Source organism: Primulina tabacum, chromosome 1, assembly GCF_025594145.1.
Source record: "Primulina tabacum isolate GXHZ01 chromosome 1, ASM2559414v2, whole genome shotgun sequence".
NCBI lineage: Eukaryota > Viridiplantae > Streptophyta > Magnoliopsida > Lamiales > Gesneriaceae > Primulina > Primulina tabacum.
In genome coordinates this window covers 21,219,888-21,242,332 of record NC_134550.1, presented here as the reverse complement: position 1 = coordinate 21,242,332, position 22,445 = coordinate 21,219,888, and the positions used below count along the sequence as shown (strand labels likewise).

General features: G+C 39.2%; 1 long non-coding RNA gene across 1 annotated transcript in view; it reads left to right on the top strand.

Moving 5' to 3' along the window:
• LOC142518394 (uncharacterized) overlaps window positions 1-22,059 on the top strand; it is a 97,536-nt gene extending 75,477 nt beyond the window's left edge. The window contains exon 3 of the long non-coding RNA XR_012813538.1: window positions 21,993-22,059. This is a non-coding gene — a long non-coding RNA (uncharacterized LOC142518394). The remainder of the gene's footprint in view (window positions 1-21,992) is intronic.
• Window positions 22,060-22,445: the final 386 nt, after the last annotated feature.

The window sequence follows — 22,445 nt, the reverse complement described above, 5'->3', positions numbered from 1 at the left end:
AAATATTATTTTCGAAAATTTTGTTGCTTCCGTTGCGAATTTGGGCACCTAAAATCAATCCCTTTCAAGTGGTATCAGAGCTATGGATACTATTTTGTGTAGTTTATACAAGATATTATATTGAGGTCGATTTCCAACCGCATGAGATGATTTGTTGCAACGAATTCAAGGCCGATTTTGGGGTGTTTTTGGGCAGCAAAGTTGCTGCCCATTTCGGGCAGCTCGGTCTGCCCGTTTCCCGCAGCAAGGGCAGCCCGAGGGGCAGCCCGAACAGCCCCTTGATTTTAAATAAAAAAAAATTTTGGTAAGTTGGCCGGAATCCGACGACGGCTATGACGACTAGGGTTTTCAAAAGTGTTTTGGAATATCAAAGTGTCATGGGCCTTGAAATTGTTGGGCCATTAGATGGCTAACATATTTGTGAAATTTTAAATGGGCCAAAATATTTTTGGTGAAAAATGTGTTTTTGGGCCCTTAAGTTTAAAATTACAAAAGTTGCAAATATTTTCTCATGAAATAAATAATTGAAGTTGGACTTTAGTTATTTATAGTAAATTGTGATTTGCAAGAAATTCGGTTATAAATAAATTAATTAGAAAGTAGACAAAGGTGTTTGTATACTTTGTTAATTTAGTTTATAATCGTGGCGGTTAGTGATTGGATTAAGATATATAATATTAGATCAATTAATTATTGTGATAATTAATTGATGGTGTATAATATGTGATATTATGCATGAAAGATGATCAAAAGCCCAAGCCCAATTTGCTAGGTGTATGTTAGGATATTTTGTATTGAATGATTGTAATAATTATAAAATTTAAAGTGGGCTTGTTTTATGGCCCGTTCGCACCCCATGAGATGTATCCCTATTTGCCATGGATATTTATTTGTAAATATTAGTATAGTGGATGATCAAGATTGGAAGATGGTGGCCATGATGATTATGAAGATCGAAGACATGTAAATATTGGAATCTAATGTAATAGTTGCATTTGCATCCCATGCATTTCCCTAGGATTAAACCTAGGCCCGTGTTTAGCTCACACGGGCCATTAGTATTGGGGCGATTGATCATCCTTGTTTTGTTTACTGTTTATAATATATGCATGATATGTTATAAATAATGAGTATGTGCGTTATTATTATGATAATAACAAAGTTGCATGAATCCGGCAAACATACGATCAAACATGGCAAGCTTTTAAATAAAATTAATGATGAGACCTTTCAAAATTAAAAACCCTCATTTTGAATAAGATTCAAAATTAATATCAAGCCCGAAAAGGGGAATTATAAAATTATTTATAATTTCCATGTCTTCCATCGACAATGGGTGCATGATGAACGCTACCCGTGCTCGGGGCTCGGCTCATATTATTGGGGGGGCCCTGGGTGCCGGAAAGCTGTGACATCCATTGACATGGTGATGTGAACTACGTTGAACTCCCATGATTTCGGCTCATATTATTGGGGAACTCATGGCGACCGTCCATTAAGGTTCAACATCGATGGGTAAGGCTTGACACGTGAAGATGAACGACGTCATATTATTGAGTCCTAATCAAACGTGAGACAAAAGTTTACGTAAAGGTTTGCATGGTGATGCAATTGGAAACTACCTTTTAGGAATTGTGATCTGCTGATATTATTCGGGATCAAACTTCGCTAATTGGACCTTGCATACCTACTGAGGAAAGGAGTTTCCCGTTTTCACTAGAGGGTAGTGAAAGATGTCAAAACAGTGGGAGTAAACATTTATAAAGTGAAAGTCCATACTTTATATCTTATTAAATATTTTAAAATAGTCATTAACATTTATCTGTTTACTTTTCAGTACAATTTTTGACAATGTCTTCGATTCGCAATCCGCTGTCTGCTATACTCGAAAAACACGTTTTAACCAGACCTAATTACATCACTTGGCTAAGAAACCTAAAAATCGTCTTGAACTCGGAAAAGATTGGATATACACTGACTGAGTCGCCCCCTGTTGAGGCTCCGACTAGCTGCACTCCTGAGAAATTGCAGACTTACAAGGATTAGTGTGACCATGACTTTAAAGCCAGGTGTTATATGCAGGCTTCTATGAATGATGAGCTGCAGAGGCATTTTGAGGATGCAAAGAATGCTGCTGACATTCATTTGCATCTCAAGGAGCTCTTTGGTGAGCAGACTCGACCTCTAAGGCATGCTACCGTCAAGGAGCTGATCACTTTGTGCATGCGAGATGGGGCCTCGGTCCATGAGCATGGCCTGAAGATGATTGGGCTCGTGGACAAGCTCGTTGGCATGGATCTGGTGTTGCCTTCGGAGTTGACCACCGACGTGTTGCTTTTGTCACTGCCTAGCTCATTTGATCATTTTGTGGTGAATTTCAATATGAACAAGATGGAGCCGACCCTTGAGGAGTTGGTGAACATGCTTGTGACCTTTGAGTCCACCATCAAGAAAGAGAAGCCGGTTCTTTATGTAGGTTCTTCATCTGGTACGAAGATCGGTCCACCTGGGAAGGGAAAAAAGCGTTCTTTCCAACGTCCCAAGAAGAACGTGCCCTTGAAGAAGCAGACTCCGGGTCCCGTTGTGGCAGCCACACCAGTGAAGGCTGACAAAACTGTTGATATCTGTCATCACTGCAAGAAGCCTGGACATTGGAGGCGTAACTGCAGGGAATATCTTGCCCAAAAGAGTTCTGGAAATGGTATGTTCTATATTGAAGTAAACATTTCAATTAACTCTACTTCTTGGGTATTGGATACCGGCTGTGGCTCACATCTCTGTAATGATTTGCAGGCGATGGGAAGAAGTAGGAGGCTCAGGGAAGGTGAGACCTTCTTGAGGATTGGCAATGAAGCAAGGGTTGCTGCCAAGGCCGTAGGAGATGTTTATTTGCATTTGAACAATGATTTTAAGTTTGTTTTGAGAGATGTTTTGTTTGTACCAGACTTGGTGAAAAACATTATTTCCATTTCTATGCTTGATAAAGATGGATTTCTTGTTTATTTAGCAAAGATGTTTGCAATATTTACAAGAATGAATGTTTAATTGGTACTGGAGAACTTGAAAACGATCTCTACACCTTAAAATTGAAAGATATTCCACTAAACAATGTCCAAGCAATAACAACAACAAACAAGCGAAAACAAGATACTCTAAATTCGGCACAATTATGGCATGCTCGATTAGGACATATTTCCCTAAGAAAGATGAACAAGTTAGTGGGAGTGGGCATGTTTGATATGTCTGATATTAATGCTCTCACGACTTGTGAATCATGTCTAAAAGGAAAGATGACAAAAATTCCCTTTAAGGGCCATGTAGAGCGAGCCAAAGGGTTATTGGATTTGATCCATACCGATGTGTGCGGTCCGCTTAGCATCACCACTAAGCATGGACATGCCTACCTTATCACCTTTACCGATGACTTTTCGAGGTATGGGTATGTGTATTTGATGAAATACAAGTCTGAAGCCTTTGAAAGATTCAAAGAATTCAAAAGTGAAGTAGAGAAACAGTTGGGACGGAGCATCAAGACACTTCGATTGGATCGAGGTGGTGAGTACTTGAGTGCCGAGTTCCAAGAGTATCTTGGGGAGAATGGGATTCTCTCGCAGTGGACTCCGCCCGCTACACCACAGTTGAATGGTTTTTCGGAGCGTCGTAACCGGACTTTGATGGACATGGTTCGGTCTATGATGGGGTTCACGGAGTTGCCGCCATCCTTTGGGGATATGCGCTTGAAACAGCGGCACTGTTGTTGAACAATGTCCATTCAAAGGCAGTTGATAAGACACCATACGAGATATGGATGGGTAAGCCACCCAAATATTCTTATTTTAGAATATGGGGGTGCCCTGCTTATGTGAAGCAGGTAGTGGGAGATAAATTGGATAGTCGATCCATTTTATGTTACTTTGTGGGATATCCAAAGAATTCGGTTGGATACTACTTCTATCATCCCCAAGAAACAAAAGTGTTTGTTTCTAGGAATGCAACATTTTTGGAAAAGGAATTTCTATTGGATAGAAAAGGGGAGATTATAGAACTCGAAGAGGTTCGAGAGACACCCACAATTATAGAACCCACACCCGAAGAGCCAAGAGAGGAGATACAAGCTCCTAGAAGATCCGAGAGAGTCTCGAGACCACCTATGAGGTATGGTCTGCTTCGTGAAGAGGGCCATGATGAGCCTAACCATGGATGTGATCCAAGGACCTTCAAGGAAGCGTTATCTGATGCCGATTCATCCAAGTGGCTTGAAGCAATGGAATCTGAGATGAATTCCATGCATGCGAACCAAGTGTGGAATCTCGTGGATCCACCTGAAGAAATTGTTCCCATAGGGTGTAAATGGATTTACAAGAGGAAACTTGGGGCGGATGGGAAGGTATTGACCTTCAAGGCGCGATTGGTGGCAAAAGGATATACTCAAAGACAAGGAGTTGACTTTGAGGAAACCTTTTCTCCAGTTGCAATGTTCAAGTCCATAAGGATTTTGCTAGCCATAGCTGCATGGTATGACTATGAGATATGGCAAATGGATGTTAAGACAGTCTTTCTTAATGGGTATATTAAGGAAGAGATTTACATGTCTCAACCTGAAGGGTTTACATCTATCGGAAGTGAGCATATGGTATGCAAACTTCAGAGATCTATTTATGGTCTAAAGCAGGAATCTAGGAGTTGAAACCTTAGATTCGATAGTACAATCAAAGAGTTTGGTTTTACTAAGAATCTTGAGGAACCCTGTGTGTATAAGAAGGTCAGTGGGAGTGCTGTGATATTCCTGGTGCTTTATGTTGATGACATTCTACTCATTGGGAATGATGTAGGAATGTTGCAATCAACTAAGATATGGTTAGCGAGTAAGTTCTCGATGCAGGACTTGGGTGAAGCATCTTTTGTATTGGGAATACAGATCTATAGAGATAGATTAAAAAGATTGCTTGGTCTCACCCAGTCCACATACATTGATACCATCGTGAAGCGGTTCTCGATGGATGAGTCCAAGAGAAGACATCTACCAATGTGTCATGGCGTGTCCTTATCCAAGTCTATGTCTCCCAAGACTGATGCAGAGATAGAGGTGATGACACGCATTCCGTATGCATCTGCGATTGGTAGCATCATGTATGGGATGATATCTACACGTCCTGACGTGGCTTTCGCACTAAGTGTAGTGAGTAGATATCAATCGAACCTCGGTCTTCCACATTGGAAAGTTGTGAAAGACATCCTCAAATATTTGAGAAGGACCAATAAATTGTTCTTGGTCTATGGGGGTGGAGAACTGAAATTGGAAGGCTATACCGACTCCAGCTTCCAAAGCGATATCGATGACTTGAAGTCAACCTCTGGATTCATATTCATGCTCAATTGTGCTGCTGTCTCTTGGAAGAGTTCCAAGAAAGACAGTACAGCGGATTCCACCACTGAGGCAGAATATATTGCTGCATCAGCTGGAGCAAAGGAGGCTGTTTGGATAAGGAATTTCGTCCAATAGTTGGGCGTCATTCCTAATGGAGTTGCTCCTGTCCCGGTGTTTTGTGACAACACAGGAGCCATTGCTCAAGCAAAGGAGCCGAGGTCTCATCAGAAGTCCAAACACATATTGAGAAAGTACAACATCCTCCGAGAGATTGTGGAAAAAGGAGATGTCAAGATTGACAAAGTCGGCTCCGCAGATAATGTTGCTGATCCACTAACTAAGCCTTTACCTGGACCATTATTCGAGAAGCATCGCGAATCGATGGGTTTGAAGCATATGGGTAGTTGACTCTAGTGCAAGTAAGAGATTGTTAGAGTAGGTGCACGTCGAGCCAAGTGTTGGCCGAGTGTTCACAATGAAACTCTATGTATAAACAGTCTTTATTTTAATAATATTTGAAATTATTGTTTTGGCACTTCTTTATCTGTATACCCATGCTACTTCCATAGATAAATTCCTTGAATATAAAAATAGTAGAAAGAATATGAGATGCTCATATGATGAGTATCATGAAACTCATATTTTGAATACTGTATATTCTAAACAGTTACTAGTCGATTCAGCCGCCGCTAAGAAGGATATAGGCCGCTCGAGTTCGAGACTAGTATCTGCGATGTGAGTACCATGTTTCATTGGTAGGGGACATTGTGATGTCCGAGCATGCAGATAGATGCTCCTTGTAGAGTGCACTGAACAACCATTCATAAAGGACTTTCCAAGTGGTTCTCACTTATCGAGTGGAAACGTCCTAGTTTATGGTTGTACACCATTAGTCCTTATGACCCGGGACAACATTGAGACTCTATGTGCTAGAATTACACTTTGACTTGTTTACCGACTCTCATGGGGTCATCAGGTGGCAAGGTTGGGTGTTCTGTCGAAACATATAGGAGTCGATGCATTGTAGTCGGGGATTCACCGCTTACCTTCGGGTATGGATATCCTATGTGTATGTAGTATGAAATCTCTGATCAGAGTATGGTGGTGATTACGAAAGGGGTTTCCTAGATTACACCATCGATGCAACTACGACATGACACATAGTATCGATTCATTGACAACTCTCGATATACCAATGGTTGTCGAATCGGTCGGGATATATGAGTTGAAGGGACCGTACTGTACGCTAACCATAATTGAATGGTTCTTGCAGGTACTATCATTTGATACCTAGGGAATCATGTAAGCGATGCTGCTAGGCGTTTAACATGATTGGTTTGGTACTATAAGACTTGAGTTCTGACATTCTTGTTATCAAGGAGTTGATAAGTAAGAATGGAGCAATTGGGTTTTGCTCATATAAGGACATGTTTAGTCTGAATCACATGGAGATGTGAACACACGGCTAGTTGTATCAATGAACCATTGAGGGCCACACAAGTACTAGCTTTCTTGATCCCGTTGAGAAGTAAAATAGTTCAATGTGTTGAACGGCTTATAAATGAGTTTATAAGCGTAAGGATAAATAGAAGTATGACTTCTATGAGGGAAATGTAAATTTTAATTTATGAATGTGTTCCTAAATTAAAAGTTGGCCAAATAAATAATGTATTTGGAAATTGTGATTTTCATAAACATTATTATGGACTAAATTAAATTAATTCAAGTGTTGAATTAATTAAACACTAGTTGACCTAGTAGAGTTCAAATAATTATATTAATTCAAGTGTTGGATTAATTAAATAACATTGGGCCTTGTAGAGCACAATTAGAAATAATTATTAAACTAGTGGGGCTTAAGAAAAATCAAGTAAACTTTAAATGGACTCAAATATGTTTGGGACATTTAAATAAAAGTCCTTGGGCCTTGTAATTGTTACAAGCCCAAGTCAAAAGCATGCTTGGGAGGTGAAGAGTTGGGGAATACTTTTTCATTAAAAAATTGCATGACATGCTTTTTGGGACAACACAACAACTTTTTCACATAACAAGAAAAGTCTCCCTTCCCTCCAAGACATGCTATGGCCGAAATTTGCATAGTCTTCTCCCTAATATTTCTCTCAATTTTTCTTCTTCAATTGTTGAGGATAGAAAATACTTCTCTTTGAAAAATTTTCTTATTTTTCTAGTGCAAAATAAGAGGGGTTCTAGCTAGTTGGTGGTGGGCCTAATTTTGGAGCAAGAAGAGCTTGAAGATTGTCTTGCCATCAAGAGCTTAGTTGTATATCAACTAAGTTGGAGCCAACATCAATCTTTTAAGATCGATAGGTATATTTTCTTAAAACACCATATGTATGACATATTTTGTGTTTTGTATTTGCTACACATCCTAGTACTAGAGGTGCTCGAAAATTTTATGTTAGAAAATATCATTTTCGAAAATTTTGCTGCTTCCGTTGCGAATTCGGGCACCTAAAATCGATCTCTTTCAATTATGAGCAAATTTTGAGCGATTATGCATTGAATCGATTTCTGAAGTATTTTAGATCTCAAAAAGACGTTTTGCTGTCATTTCGGTTCCTGTGTAATTTCGGTTCGTTTTCTGAAAACATTGTCAACATATAAAACGTAGAAATTTTTGATACCTTCGATTTGATATAAAATTCATAATTTTCGGACATGAAACGAGTGAGTTATGGTTATTTTCGTGTGACTGCTCAAACCTTTGATCTTATGAAAATGATGTTCATCATGTTCTTGAAGTTATTTGTTGCAGGCTTTGTTGGGTATTGCCGGGCTTGTGCTACTGCATTTAGGTATGTTATGGGATGTGTTTAGGTGTTATTTGGTGGTTCGTTTGAGTGGGATTGGCTTGGGATGTAATATAAGTTGTAGGAAGTGAAACGATGTCGAATTACAGATTATTGTTGTATTGAAGTTTCTTGTCGATGTTTGGGGATGTTTGGGGTATTTGTACGGGTTTGAATCAATGTAATAGCATTCTAGGATGAGTCTTGAGGTGTTGGTTCATGGTCCTTAGGCTTGGGTTGGAAGAATGAATCATTAAGCTAGTGAATTTCCACGTCCAGAGGCTACACGGACCCCTTCCTGGACCTCGACACGGAGTCCGTGTCCTTTTTTCTTCAAAAATACGAAATTTTCGTGCCTACCCGGACCCCTACCCGGACCCCTACACGGGGTTCGTGTACCCACCTCTAAAAAAATAAAAAATAAATTTTTTTTTATTTGCTTCGGGGTTCTATATCTTGGTTTAGTACGATGGTTAAAATTTATTTATGTAAAAATATAGGATTTTGTTTTGGGTTCTATATCATGGCTTAGTAAGATTATTACTACACGAGGTCAAGTCACGAGAGATTTAGAATGTCATAAGCTATTTATTTACTTCGGTGGTGAGCACGAGTACCTACGTCTAAGCTATGAAAGATAAGTGTTTGAACTCATGTTAGTATGTTGCAGCAGCGGGCCCAAGCGAGATCCAACGAATCGCTCAACGCCAAGTAAGTATGTTCGACGTGCAATAGAAAATATTTTATGTTTTTGAGGTATGCTAAATGTCTCGTGACCAAATTATGAATGGGTTTGGAAGTCGGTGAACGTGGCCGAGGACCTCTCCACCCCGTTAAAGCATGAACGGGTTTAGATCAGGATTGAGAAGCGTTAAAGCATGAACGGGGACCAATCCACCCGTTAAAGCATGAACGGGGATCTCATGTATGTGGCAGTGGATCTTCCCTGTCAGCCCAGTACTGTGGTTTAGTCTGATCAGGCGAATTTATGTATGAGTCACTTGCTTTGAAACATGCCTCTACGCAAATGATGAAGTTTATGAATGTTCAAGTATGTACAAGTATGCAAGCATGTTTAAGAAAAGTCTTATGATGATGGCACGTCTATGTTTATGTATGTATGCACAAGTTTCAAGTATGTTACGTTCAGGCTTTTAAGTATGCAAGTTCAAGTTTCAAGTACGTACGCGCTATTTTAAGGTTTCATGTGATTTTATTATGTATTACTCGTTACTCCCAGTTTATACATGTTGAGTCTTTAGAATCACTAGACTTGATCGATGCAGGTGAGGATGCATTTGAGGAGACGAGGGGTGAGGACTAGTGAGCTGGCTTGGACTGAGCGGGAGGCTAAACCCGAGGACCGCCCATGTTTTTATGAATACTTTTATGCATGTTGTTTCAAATACTATGATTTTTATGAAGTGTTTATGATGTTTAAACAATTATTTCTTTTGGTAAATTTGGTTGTGGTTGTTTTAATTTCAAATGTTTTAGACGATACATTTATTTTAATGCAAATTTGAAAGTTTATTTTGTCTTGAAGAAAATTTTTATTTTTTCAAAAATTTCAAGTAGTTTAAAAGTACGGTACGTTACAGTTGGTATCAGAGCCGTGTTCTTGTAAAGGGTTATGCCTTTTGTCAGTTGCGAGAAGCTCACGAAACCACACCTCAAGTCTGTAAGTTTTAAAGTTTTGAATTATGTTATGTATTAAGCATTAAGTCATGATTTCAGCATGTCCATGTTTTAAGTTCGATTTACGTGATATTAGTAGTATGTTCATGCATGTTGGGTCTATGTGTTGGGAAAATTTTGGGACAGTCCTCCTAGACGCATGATTAACCGGGAATCAAGGGATGAGGACAGAGAGACTCGAGAGGATGAGAGAGACATTCCTCCTCCTCCACCCCCAGATTTGCAGGCTCAGATGCTTGCAGGGCTGACCCAGTTCTTCGCACAGTTTTCGGGGAACCATACTGCAATAGACACAGGGGCGAGGCCCAGACCGGAGACAGTTTATGAGAGGTTTAAGAGGATGGATCCGAAGGAGTTTTCGGGGACTACTGACCCGATGATAGCTGAAGGATGGATTAAGTCCATCGAGGTAATCTTTGCGTTTATGGAGCTGCATGATATAGACAGAGTTAGATGTGCCACCTTCTTGTTGACTGGAAACGCCAGGCTTTGGAGGGAAGGCGCGTAAGTGTCAGTGAACTTACAAATACTGACGTGGAATGGCTTCAAGGAGGTTTTCTACTCCAAGTACTTAACTGAAGAAGTAGGCTCCCGCCTGACCAGGGAGTTCATGTCGCTGCAACAGGGAGACAGCAGCGTGGCAGACTTTGTCAGGAAGTTCGAAAGGGGGTGTCACTTTGTACCCCTATTTGCTAACGAAGTTCGGGAGAATCTGAGGCATTGTATGGATTGTTTGCGGTCAATCTTGCGCCTTGGTGTTAGGGTTGCTGGTCCTATGACTTATACAGTTGCCGTGTCGAGAGCTTTGGCGGCAGGGCAGGACCAGATGGACATTGAGGTCGATAGGCGTGGCAAGAGGCCCTATCAGGCACCTTGTTTTGAGGAATCTTTGTAAGTCATTAAGAAACTTAGGATTAAGTGGATATGAGTACGAGAATTAGGTTATCTATGACTAATTGGGTTGTGTAAGTTTTAATTTCAAGTTTATGAAATAGGTGATCATAGGGGATATTGGGTGAAATAAAAACAAAAAGGAATTAGTTGTATTCAACATAGGTTACCAATGATCGAATATTAAGATTTTTATCGTGTAAGAAATCTAAAATCTTTATATGAGGATTCTAGAATTATGTGGGTTATAAGTGAAGTTGATTTATTAGAATAAGTATCATTAACAGGGTGAAACTTATTAAGCTTTATACGTTTGAATGAATTAAGTATTGAGGATACGTCAAAGTGTGACATTCGTTCCAATGAGGAAGGTTTAATTGTCTTAGGCCTCAACTATAATGGAATTGGGAAGAAAATATTTTAAGCATGTGTTTGATGCTAGGAAGGTTTTATTATTTAAGCAGAATATCGATATTCTATATTTTGGGGTTTTATGGATTAATGTTCCTCGAAATTTAAGATTAGCAACAATCTTTATTTGGGATGTACTTATAAATAGCTAAGTCACGTAAGTTTGGCATCGTAAGATAAAGATTTGATTCAAGGATCGTAGGTCAATATTATTACGGGGTTAAGATAAGGTTTAACTTTTGAGTGTAGTACCACGGATAGAAGTTGATTTGTAAGTGAACTGCATAAATGCTAAGGGAATAGATCGATGAACATTACGGGTATAATATAAAGAAAGTAAGATACGATAAGTTTGAACCTCCATTTCTAATATTGGGAATTGTGAGAAAAGTCAGAATTCGAGGTCATAGTAAAGTAAAACTAAGACAACCTACAGGACTAGATATGGGCATTACGAGTTTTTAGTGATGTCGTTTGGACTGACTAATGCTCTAGCAATTTTTATGGACCTCATGAACCGAGTATTTCAACCCTACTTAGATCAGTTCGTCATATTGTTCGTTGACGACATTCTTATATACTTAAAGAACCATGAGGAGCGCAGTCAGCATTTAAGAACAGTATTGCAGGTTTTGCAGAGCCACAAGTTGTATGCAAAATTCAGTAAGTGTGAATTCTGGTTTGAGAAAATAGCATTTTTGGGTCATATAGTATCTAGCAGTGGTATTGAGGTGGATCCAGCAAAGGTGGAAGCCGTTAAGGATTGGGTTGAGCCAAAGAATGCATCAGAGATCCGCAGTTTCCTAGGCTTAGTAGGTTACTACAGAAATTTTATTCAGGGATTTTCTTAGATAGCAGTGCCACTCACTTCATTGACCAAGAAGAATGCTAAATTCGTATGGAGTGAAGAGTGTCAGAAGAGCTTCGATACTTTGAAGCAAGCTCTTATTTCGGCGCCAGTTCTAGCCATGCCATCAGGGCAAGACAATTTTGTGTTGTACACCCATGCATCTAAGCTCGGATTAGGCGCAGTGTTGATGCAACATGGTCGGGTTATAGCTTATGCTTCCAGACAGTTAAAATTGCATGAAAAAAAAAATTATACGACTCATGATCTCGAGTTAGCTGCCGTGGTCTTTGCGTTGAAGATTTGGAGACATTATTTGTACGACGAGAAATGCCAGATATTCATTGATCACAAGAGTCTCAAGTATTTCTTCACACAGAAAGAGCTTAACATGAGACAAAGACGGTGGTTGGAGTTGGTAAAAGACTACGATTGTGAAATTAGCTACCATCCAGGGAAATCTAATGTTGTGGCAGATGCTTTGATCAGAAAGGTAGCAATTGTAGCACAGCTATCAGTGCAGAGACCTCTTCAGTCAGAGATTCAGAGGCTTGGCTTAGAAGTTTATCCTAAGGGCAGAGCTCCCAAGCTGTCTAATCTGACAGTCAAGTCTTCTTTGCTAGAACGAATCCGTAAAGGACAATCTTCAGATGAGAAGTTACAGAAATGGAAACTGAAAGATGAAGCCAAAGGCAATGTACTTTACACAGTGTTCGATGGTATTATGAGATACAGAGGGAGGATGTCGGTGCCTAGTTTTGATTCGATCAGAGAAAATATCTTGTCAGAGGCACATTTATCTCCGTAATCCATCCATCCAGGAGGTACCAAGATGTACAAGGATCTGCAGATGCTGTATTGGTGGCCAGGTATGAAGCGCGACATCCGCCAATTTGTAACTGAATGTCTCACTTGCCAGCAAGAGAAAGCAGAGCATCAGAGGCCAGCAGGAATGCTTAAGCCGCTCCCTATTCCCGAGTGGAAATGGGAAAATATCACCATGGATTTTATTGTTGGTTTGCCGAGATCATTCAGAGGATCCAATGCCATTTGGGTTATAGTGGATTGACTTACTAAGTCGGCACACTTCTTGCCTGTGAAGATGACTTTCTCCATGACGCAGTATGCGGAGCTCTATATCAGGGAGATAGTTCGTTTGCACGGGATCCCAGTTACTATTGAGTCTGACAGGGACCCGAGGTTCACATCGTCCTTCTGGAAGAGTTTACATGCAGTCATGGGGACAAAGTTGTTATTCAGTACTGCATTCCACCCTCAGACAGATGGTCAGTCTGAGCGAGTGATTCAGATATTGGAAGATCTGTTGCGAGCCTGTGTGATAGATTTCCATTGGAATTGGGAATCGAAGCTACCTCTAGTGGAGTTTACCTGCAACAACAGTTTTCAATCATCAATAGGTATGGCTCCTTACGAGGCATTGTATGGGAGGAAGTGCAGATCGCTGATTCATTGGGATGAAGTCGATCAGAGATCAGAACTTGGTCCAGAGATTGTTCAGCAGACTGCAGATGTGGTGGTCAAGATACGAGACAGAATGAAGACTGCCTTGAGTCGTCAAAAGAGTTATGCTGATAAGAGGAGAAGGGATCTAGAGTTTGCCGTAGGTGATCCCGTTTTCGTAAAAATAGCACCTATGAAAGGTGTTATGAGGTTTGGGAAGAGAGGCAAGCTGAGTCCAAGATATATTGGACCGTTTGAAATTCTTGACAGAGTTGGGACGTTAGCTTATCGTGTAGCCCTACAGCCGAATCTGGCTGGAGTGCACAATATGTTCCACGTCTCGATGCGGAGGAAGTATATAGCTGTAATGCCTGAGATTTTAGCTTAATACTTTTATCATGTATTATGAATAAGGGATTGGAAGAACAGACATGGAGAAGCGACGTTGCAATTTGAGTTTAGTGGCAAACAGACGCCGCACCCACGCCAGAATTGCTATCGGACCCGCGGTGTTGGGGCAGTAAGGTTAGTGCACCCGCGGTTGTTCTTCTGGAATTGTGGAAGTAGTACAGCACGCTCAGCGCACCCGCGGTCCAAGGGCTAGCGCACCCGCGGTGAGACGTGCAGCATGAATATTGAGCCACGTTTTCTTGTCATGCATTGGGATATATATGGCTATTACTCAGCATTTCACACGGAAAAATCGAAGGAAATCCTCTGAAAATCCCTTCAAACATAACCTTGGGTTTCAAGTTAGGATTTTGTGGAATCCGTCCATCTGATTTGTAATCTAACTTCACTACCGAGTTCCTAACGACGACAGCTACAACAGGACATAAGTTTTATTGAATTCTGGTATCATTTGAAATTATGATATTGGGGGAATTGTGATTTGACCGATATATTGTGTTCTGGGTATCTTGATCAGTATATAATTGAAGTCAGATCAAAGAACGGACTGTTTATGTAATTGTTATGATTTTCGGAAGTGATATGATTGTGATTGCGCAAATTTGATGTTATGACTTGTTGTTATTGAAGATTATGATTCGTATTGATATCGATTATGAGTTGTGGTATTATATCTGTGATGTTGAGATTGACGGGGTTGTTGAGATTGTATTGTTATGCCGTCGGAACATCAGTAGATGGATTTTGATCAGATTTAGTATTGATTGAGATTGTATCAGGATATCGTTGACATTGATCAGATTATTTCTTGATTTGCATATTGATCAGAACATGTTTTGAATTGAGTTGTACATTGACACAGTCTATTCGATATTGTCATTTCAGATTTGATATGGACAGATTTGACTTCGAGACTTCGACTTTGTCAGATCGAGAAGACAAATGTATAAGTCAATGTGGTATTGGGAGATCGACTCAAGTAGGATATACTTGAGTTTCCCTAAATCACATACTTTTTGTTATTATTTACATTGATTTGAATTGATATGCTTGTTGTATTGATTTATAGAAGCATGTATTAGACGAGTATTAGACGAGTGATCTTGTGACATAAGTGCCGATAGTGATGGAATCGTCACTGGCACATTGAACGTTGTCATAAGATAGTGAATTGTCGATAGTGCCACAGTCTGTGACGGATAGATCAAGACACCGGATGTTTGGTTATATCAAAGTGGATAGAATTGGAGTTTCTTCTATTACTGATGTTCGATATAGGAATGCCAACATCTGGAAATCGGGATCCCTAGACTAGGATTGAGTCTAGTCTAAGCCGTGGAGGCACGAGTATGATTTACGATTTCATATTGATTATGCTTCAGATTGGATACATGTCACTGATATTTGTTACATGCTTTTACATTGTTTATATGATTGCATTTTTCATTGATTTATACTGGGATTTTATTCTCACCGGAGTTATCCGGCTGTTGTCGTGTTTGTATGTGTGCATGTCAACAGGTGGGACAGGCTCAGGATCGAGGAGATGAAGATAGATCGTGATTAGAGTGGAGACTACGGACTTGGATTAGAGATAGGGTTTGGACACTTAACATTTAGTTGTTAAACCTTAGTTGAATGATTGTATATATAGTACAAGACTTGTACTTTAATATTGATATGTATATTAGATTGAATCCCATTACATTCCGCATTTAAAAAAAAAATTAGACCATGTTATAATTGATTAAATTGTCCTAATGATGATTAAGAATATGATTAGCGTCCGGGTCCCCACAACAGGTGGTATCATAGCAATAGGTCTAGAACTGTAGGTTCTTGAGATTGAGATAGAAGCTAGTGAGCGGGGTAAAATGAGTTTTCTTTCCTTGCATGTGATTGCTAGCATGTGATTTACTATATTGTTGAATTACATTGTATATGCTAATATTACAGTATGTGTTTACTATTTCTGAAGATACATGTTACCTGAATATCTGAGTTGATTTGGTAATGTGTATTATTTGAGAATGAATCAGAATCGATTTTGATCAGAGGTAAGCTGATCAGAAAGGGACTGAGGCCGATTTGTCCCATATGATAGTTGACTCTTGTGATCATCAGATATTTCTCCTCGAAGAATTCCAGAATGAGAAAGTAGGGTGACTGATCAGATGGATGTTTCAGAAACTCTGATGGAAACACAATTGACGAGGTTTCAGTCATTTCAACTGCCGATTCTGAGGGGTATTGAGACGACGAGTGATTGTGAGAGTTGGCTTGACGAACGGAGAGTTAAACTGATTGGGCACCAGTTACGGGAAGTCGCAAAGAGTTGGTGGATTGCAACCAAAGAAGCCCTAGAACAGAATGGTACAGTGATTACGTGGAAAATCTTTAAAGTGGAATTCTATAAAAGGTTTTTCCCGGGTTTGTATCGAGAGGACAAGAGGGCAGAGTTTGAAAATTTGAAACAGGGTCAGCTAAATATTGAAGAATATGTTGCTAAACCACCTCATGTGGCTGGAAATGATGAAGTTGTAACTGATCGGTTTATTGATGGAATGAATCCTGGAATATTTGCATTGGTAAACGTGGAGTGGCCCTATACTTTTTCTGACGCCTTGAATAGAGCAAAGAGAGCTGAGGCAAGTTTGATTCGACAACAAGAAAGGCTGTATGTAATCCAATCTCAGAAACAGCAACAATCTCCAGTCCAATTCCTGCAATCCCCTTTGAAATTGGAGATTGGTAGTAGTAGTATTGGGAAAAAGGAACAGTTGAAAGCTCGAAAGAAGCAGTTTAAGAAGTTAGGGAGCGATTCATCTAGCTCCAGTAGTTCTAGCCCGAGTTATACCGGGGTCTATTGTAGAACCTGTGGAGGAAGACATCTCATAGAGCAATGCCAAGGAGTGTATGGTAGTTGCAATATTTGCAAACAGCAAGGACACTTCGCTAGAGTTTGTCCACAGAGAGGTTCCCGAAGATTCCAGGGAGCAGAGTCATCTGGATCAGTGACTCAGATCGATAGATCATCTTCTGTTGTTCATTCTTTCTAACCATCCTCTACTCAGTCTCAACCAGGGTCAGCAGGAAGCCAGAGTAGTGGTAGTAACCGAGGAATGGATCCAGGATGCATTTGAGGATATGGTGGAAGGTAATTGATCTTTTATGATTATTCTGCGTATATATATATTGATAAATATTAGTACATCCTGTATATGATTTTTGAATGAATTGCATTGATATATGCTTTATCTATTGATTCCGTATCTGCTGTAATATTTGTCTCATTACCTTTTGGGAAGAGTTTTGATATCAGTGAATTCTGTAAAATATTGTATACTGCAGTGAGATGAGAATGAGATTGGGTTAGCTGGTGTGTACTTGTATTGTCTGATTGTGACTACATTTTTGATATTGATGTGTTGGCCAAGTACAGAGCTATCGCAGACGAGTTCCAGGAAATGGTGAGATTCGGACCTGAAATGGCCGAAGAATGAATATTGTACGGTAAGGATTCTGGATTTGGAATACCTTTGATATATGTGATGTTCATGACTCGATGATTATTGAAAGGAACGGAGTGGTTCCTTATGTATTCAGTTGATTTACTAAGATGGAGTGTATCATTGACTGATTTGCCAGTGACAGGAGCGTTGCTAAAGTCGTCTCAGATGAACTTCCGGATTTGCCTTTAATCAGGAAGATTGATTTCAGTCTTGACTTAATATCAGGTACTGTTATTATTTCTAGAACTTCGTACAGAATGATATTGATTGAATTGGAAGAAGTGAAAGACCAGTTAGAAGATTTCTGCCTGCGAGTTACATCTGATTGAGTGTTTCTCGTTAGGGATGCTTCAGTTATGTTTATGAGTTGATAAACTCTGTGTTCAGAATATTTTGATGATTCTCTTATTTGTTGATCTATGATCTTCTGGTATATTCGAAAAATATGACTGATTTTGTTAAATATTCTGAGAACTGGAAAGTTGTATACCGAAACTGTTGAATTATGAATCTTGACTGAGACAAATTGTATTCAGGGTAGTTGATATTCGAAGATAGTATACCGAGTGATTCTAGCACCATTGAGACCGCGATCAGTTGGCTGAGATTGATATCAGTGTCAGAAACTTATAGTTACATGAGTTTAGCAGGCTATTATATCTGACTGTTCTTTACATCTGATTGAGAATTGTTATTTTCTGAAGCAGTATTTGATACAGATCGTATACAGTTGAGATTCGATACCGTTCACGCCGAACTAGAGCTGATTTTGAGAGTTAAAACAGTTCAGAAAGTTGATCAGAATGGGCAGAACTTGATATCGATAGTCAGAGCAGAGTATCAATCAGATATCAGGTATGTGATACTGTACTGCATATGAATAACTGAATTGTTGTGTCAGATTTTTTTTCGGATGTGAAACGACAAGTATTATCAGAAATGTACAATTTTTGATTCAACATTTATTCTGATGATAGAAAAATGTACGATAATTGAAAAGACAGATTTAGGGAAACAGATGAAACAAGTTGTGGCAGAATTTGTATTGAAATGTCTGAACTGCTGATATATGAAGACATAAAGAAAGAAACCAGGAGATTGGTTATATAGCTTGTCGATTCCTGAATGGAAATAGGATTACATTTCCAGGGATATCGTGATGAAGCTACCACATTTATCTAGGAATTGAGCATTGATTGAGTTAGGAGTTGAAGACTGATCCAGTCTGCGAGTACTAACTCGTACATGAAGATGTACAGATATGATTATATTACTGAGATTCCTGTCAGAAACGTGGTCAAACTGCACAGAGTATCGAGAGTTGATTATATCAGACCATGATTTTGGTTGACTTTGCACGTTTGGCAAAGTGTACAGCAAGAATTGGGTACAAGATTATATCTAAATACAACATATCGTTCACCGACTGACGGACAGTCAGAGTGGATTATCCAGATTTTGGAGAATATGCTTAGAGTTGTAGTGCTTGATTTTAGCACTAATTGGCAGGAGTTGTTGTCATGTCGTGAGCTTTCGTACAAAAACAGCTAACAGACGAGTATGAAGAAAATACCGTTTGAAGCATTGTACGACAAGAAGTGTAGATCCCCTTGTTATTGTAATGATATCTCTGAAATACTGGAGATTGGACTTGATATGATCAGAGATATTACTGAGGAAGTGAAGCTGATTCAGAAAAGAATGACGACAGCTCTGAATAGATAGACCTAATATGCCAACGTCAGACGACGACCAATGGTATGTGATATAGGATATTGAATATTGAATTGATTTAGCCTGAACAGACTTGATAACAGATGACGATGTTGATTTGTTATGAGCTGTTAGTTGGTATATACAGATGTTGTATAGCCAGTATTTTGAGATTGATTTTATTAGAATTACTTCGAGTTATATCTCTTGAAGTATTACTCCAGAATGGAATCAGAATCAATAGAATAAAGATAGTTCGGAACGAAGACTACTCCGTCTGCGAGTACTAACTCGTACATGAAGATGTACAGATATGATTATATTACTGAGATTCCTGTCAGAAACGTGGTCAAACTGCACAGAGTATCGGGAGTTGATTATATCAGACCATGATTTTGGTTGACTTTGCACGTTTGGCAAAGTGTACAGCAAGAATTGGGTACAAGATTATATCTAAATACAACATATCGTTCACCGACTGACGGACAGTCAGAGTGGATTATCCAGATTTTGGAGAATATGCTTAGAGTTGTAGTGCTTGATTTTAGCACTAATTGGCAGGAGTTGTTGTCATGTCGTGAGCTTTCGTACAAAAACAGCTAACAGACGAGTATGAAGAAAATACCGTTTGAAGCATTGTACGACAAGAAGTGTAGATCCCCTTGTTATTGTAATGATATCTCTGAAATACTGGAGATTGGACTTGATATGATCAGAGATATTACTGAGGAAGTGAAGCTGATTCAGAAAAGAATGACGACAGCTCTGAATAGATAGACCTAATATGCCAACGTCAGACGACGACCAATGGTATGTGATATAGGATATTGAATATTGAATTGATTTAGCCTGAACAGACTTGATAACAGATGACGATGTTGATTTGTTATGAGCTGTTAGTTGGTATATACAGATGTTGTATAGCCAGTATTTTGAGATTGATTTTATTAGAATTACTTCGAGTTATATCTCTTGAAGTATTACTCCAGAATGGAATCAGAATCAATAGAATAAAGATAGTTCGGAACGAAGACTACTCCGATGTTGAAAGTTCAAAGGAATGGTTAGGACATCTAGGAAGCTATTTAGAAGACAGAATCTGGAATGAAATAAAGATTCTAGAATTGTTTCAGTGGAGTAAGTTTTCTTTTAGCTTCTGTATATATATCTCTTTCTTTTATCAGATTTGGTGTCTGATATGATTATCTGTGATATACGAGTTGATTGCCTGTGTTTCGAGGACGAGATCGTATCTTAGGGGGGGAGAAATGTAATGCCCGAGATTTTAGCTTAATACTTTTGAGTTATCATGTATTATGAATAAGGGAATGGAAGAACAGACATGGAGAAGCGACGTTGCAATTTGAGTTTAGTGGCAAAGAGACACCGCACCCGCGCCAGAATTGCTACCGCACCCGCAGTGTTGGGGCAGTAAGGTTAGTGCACCCGCGGTACAAAACATAGTGCACCCGCGGTTGTTCTTCTGGAATTTTGGAAGTAGTACAGCACGCTCAGCGCACCCGCAGTCCAAGGGCTAGCGCACCCACGGCGAGACGTGCAACATGAATATTGAGCCACGTTTTCTTGTCATGCATTGGGATATATATATATGGCTATTACTCAGCATTTCACACGGAAAAATCGAAGGAAATCCTCTGAAAATCCCTTCAAACATCACCTTGGGTTTCAAGTTAGGATTTTGTGGAATCCGTCCGTCTGATTTGTAATCTAACTTCAGTACCGAGTTCCTAACGACGACAGCTACAACAGGACATAAGTTTTATTGAATTCTGGTATCATTTGAAATTATGATATTGGGGGAATTGTGATTTGACTGATATATTGTGTTCTGGGTATACTGATCAGTATATAATTGAAGTCAGATCAAAGAACGGACTGTTTATGTAATTGTTATGATTTTCGGAAGTGATATGATTGAGATTGCGCAGATTTGATGTTATGACTTGTTATTATTGAAGATTATGATTCGTATTGATATCGATTATGAGTTGTGGTATTATATCTGTGATGTTGAGATTAACGGGGTTGTTGAGATTGTATTGTTATGCCGTCGGAACATCAGTAGATGGATTTTGATCTGATTTAGTATTGATTGAGATTGTATCAGGATATCGTTGACATTGATCAGATTATGTCTTGATTTGCGTATTGATCAGAACAGGTCTTGAATTGATATGTACATTGACACAATCTATTCGATATGGTCATTCCAGATTTGATATGGACAGATTTGACTTCGAGACTTCGACTTCGTCAGATCGAGAAGACAAAGGTATAAGTCAATGTGGTATTGGGAGATCGACTCAAGTAGGATATACTTGAGTTTCCCTAAATCACATACTTCTTGTTATTATTTACATTGATTTGAATTGATATGCTTGTTCTATTGATTTATAGAAGCATGTATTAAACGAGTATTAGATGAGTGATCTTGTGACATAAGTGCCGATAGTGATGGAATCGTCACTGGCAGATTGCACGTTGTCATAAGGTAGTAAATTGGCGATAGTGCCACAGTCTGTGACGGATAGGTCAAGACACCGGATGTTTGGTTATATCGAAGTGGATAGAATTGGAGTTTCTTCTATTACTGATGTTCGATATAGGAATGCCAACATCTGGAAACCGGGATCCCTAGACTAGGATTGAGTCTAGTCTGAGCCATGGAGACACGAGTATGATTTACGATTTCATATTGATTATGCTTCAGATTTGATGCATGTCACTGATATTTGTTACATGCTTTTACATTGTTTATATGATTGCATGTTTCATTGATTTATACTGGGATTTTATTCTCACCGGAGTTATCCGGCTGATGTCTTGTTTGTATGTGTGCATGACAATAGGTGGGACAGGTTCAGGGTCAAGGAGATGAAGATAGATCGTGATTAGAGTGGAGACTACGGACTAGGATTAGAGATAGGGTTTGGACACTTAACATTTAGTTGTTAAACCTTAGTTGAATGATTGTATATATAGTACAAGACTTGTACTTTAATACTGATATGTATATTAGATTGAATCCCATTACATTCCGCATTTAAAAAAAAATATTTTAGACCATGTTTATTATAATTGATTAAATTTTCATAATGATGATTAAGAGTATGATTAGCGTCCGGGTCCCACAATAGCAAACTCTTCGCATGTTTTGAGTTTTGAGCCGTTGCAGTTGGCTCCAGATATGTCGTATGAGGAAAGACCTGTCCAAATTCTAGACAGACAGGAGCGGAGACTTCGGAACAAAGTGACCAAATTGGTTAAAATCCAGTGGCTGAATGAATCAGTGGAGGAGGCCA